This window comes from Otolemur garnettii, unplaced genomic scaffold (assembly GCF_000181295.1).
Source record: "Otolemur garnettii isolate 467f Iridium unplaced genomic scaffold, OtoGar3 scaffold00156, whole genome shotgun sequence".
NCBI classification, from domain to species: Eukaryota; Metazoa; Chordata; class Mammalia; order Primates; family Galagidae; genus Otolemur; species Otolemur garnettii.
This window is the reverse complement of record NW_003852551.1, coordinates 418,591-421,586: the sequence shown is the minus strand read 5'-3', so window position 1 is coordinate 421,586 and position 2,996 is coordinate 418,591.

Here is a 2,996-nt window from a genome sequence, read left to right as displayed (position 1 = left end):
TGTTTTTTTGCAGTTTTTGGCCTGGGCTGAGTTTGAACCCACCACCTCCAGTATATGGGGCCGGCGCCCTACTCCTTTGAGTCACAGGTGCCGCCCTATTTCCTCAGCTTTGAAGAGCCCTGCTCCAGTTTGCAGCCTCACTTCTCACCAAAACCAGATTTCAAGGACTCAGATAAAACTGAGTTCACAGAGAAAAGAAAAAAAAATTAGTATAAGCAAACACACCGCCTCTCTGCAGCTGCTCCTGTTATTTGTCCGCTAACGCAGAGAGAGAAAAAAGAAAAAAGCTGTTTTACCCTTTAAAACACCAGCTGCTTTTCCCCAACTGTCCAGCACCTTCACTCCTTCATTTGTGTGCTGTGGGCACTCCCTTCCTTTTTTCTCTCTTTCTCTCTCTCTATACATAAACTTTGTATTTCTTGCCATCTTAATCACTGTGCCAGAATTCTCTCTCCAACCCTTAGTGAGCACCCTGGTAAATTTCCACTTGGTCTTTAGGAAACATTGTCCTATTCAGGTCTTCAGTTGATTGATTCACCCAGACAAGGGAGGACAATCTGCTTTACTAGGTCTGCTAATTCAAATGCTAATCTCACCCAGAAATAGCCCCACAGGAACACAAAGCGTAATGTTTAACCAAATGCCTGGGCACCCCAAGGCCCAGTCAAGTTGACAGGACACATACAATTATTCATCACGCCTGCCATACGAGAGGATACTACTCCGCAAAAAAAAAGGAGAGGGGAGAATGAGTTATAAATACATGCAAAAACATGGAGGAATCTTGCAAACATTCTAAGCAAAAGAAGCCAGACACAAAAGAATAAACATAAAGGTCCGGCAAGGTGGTCCATGCCTATAATCCTAGCACTCTGGGAGGCCAGGGTGGGTGGATCATTTGAGCTCATGAGTTCTTAGAGACCAGCCTGAGCCAGAGTGAGAACTCATCTCTAAAAAAATAGCCAGGCGTTGTGGTGGGCACCCATAGTCCCAACTACTGGGGCAGCTAAGACAAGAGAATCACTTGACCCCAAGAGTTGGAAGTTGCTGTGAGTTGTGATGTCACCGCACTCTAGTGTGGGCAACAAAGTGAGACTCTCTCAAAAAAAAACCCCAAAGAGTAAACATAATGTATAATTTCATATACGTGGAATGCTAGAAAGTGTAAATATAATGTATAGCAAAAGAAACAAATTGGTGGTTGCCAGTGACCACAGGTTAGAAGAGAAATCAAGTGCGAGGGAAAATTTTAGGGTGGTGGAAATGTTCTGTATTTTTTATTATCATGGTTCTTAATAGATGTATAAATCTGTCACAAGTTACTGAAAGATACACTTTAAATGTGTGCGTGTGTTATCCTTGTATGTACACTGTAACTCAATAAACTTAGTAATAGTATCTAACTTTAACTAACTTTATATTCACAAAATGGATAAGTGGCTTTACAAACTTCCTTCATAGAAGCAGAAGTTTGAAGATAATATTAATATGCAAGCACAGCAGTGGGCTGGTAGTTCTTCTAGAACAAACTCTCCCACACACTTGCTGTGTGGGCCAGGGTACATCCCTGCCCTTCCTGGGACTCGTTTCCTTGCCTACAAAGTAAGGAAGTTAAATCAGATCAATAGTCTTTTTTTTTTCATTGTTTGAGATTCATTGAGGGTACCAAGAATTGGGTTACACTGATTGCACCTGTTAGATAAAGTCCCTGTTATAATTATGTCCCACCCCCAAGAGGTGTGCCATACACTGTGCCCCCAACCCCTCTCTCCTTCCCTCTCCCTGCTCCCTCATTCCCCTACCCCACCCATTATATTAGCTCGTCTACTGCCTTCGTATTAAAAAAGAGTACATTGGATTCTTGCTTCCCCATTCTTGTGATGCTTTACTAGGAAGAATGTGTTCCACCTCTATCCAGGTTAACACGAAAGATGTAAAGTCTCCATCTTTTTAATGGCTGAATAGTATCCCATGGCATACATATACCACAGTTTGTTAATCCACTCCTGGGTTGGTGGGCATTTAGGTTGTTTCCAGATCAGCAGTCTTTTCAACAATCAAAGGTTCCACAAGGTGTGGGATCAGAGCCCTCCAGGCATGGTTTTATATATCCAGTTTCTGGTAAGAATTTGTTTGAATAAATTCTGTGGTTTTATAAAAAAATGACTGACATCTATTAACGGGATGTCCTCTAAAGTTACAACATTCTACAACATTACTTAATCATAGGGAGGCATTGTGAGAAATGCATTGTTAAGTGATTTCATCATTGTTTGATGTTTGAACATCATTGTTCAAACATCAAACAATGCACTCACACAAACCTAGACGGTATAGTCTATACCTAGGTGGTATGGTATAGCCGATTGCTACAAACCTGTACAGCCCATTACTGTATGGAATCCTATAGGCACCTGGAACACAGTGGTAAGTGTTTGTGTATCTAGACATAGCTAAACATAGAACAAGTATGCTAAACATACACCATAAAAGACAAAAACTGGCTACTGATATAGGGAACTTTCTTTTTTTTTTTTTTGAAACAGAGCCTCAAGCTATCCCCCTGGGTAGAGTGCTGTAGCATTACAGCTCACCTCCAACTCCTGGGCTCAAGTGAGTCTCCTGCCTCTGCCTCCCAAGTAGTTGGGACCACAGGCACTCGCCACAACGCCTGGCTATTTTTTGGTTGCAGCCGTCATTGTTGTTTGGCGGGCCTGGGCTGGATTCGAACCCACCACCTTAGGTGTATGTGGCTGGCGCCTTAGCTACTTGAGCCACAGGCACCCAGCCAGGGAACTTTCTCGAATGGAGCTTGCAGGACTAAAGTTGCTCTGGGTGAGTCTGTGAGTGCTGCATGAACATAATGGCCTCGGACATTACTGTAGACCACTATAAACACTGTACATGTAGGTTATACTAAACTTTTTAAAAATGTTTTTCTGGGGCGGTGCCTGTGGCTCAAAGGTGTAAGGCGCCAGCCCCATATGCCTGAGGTG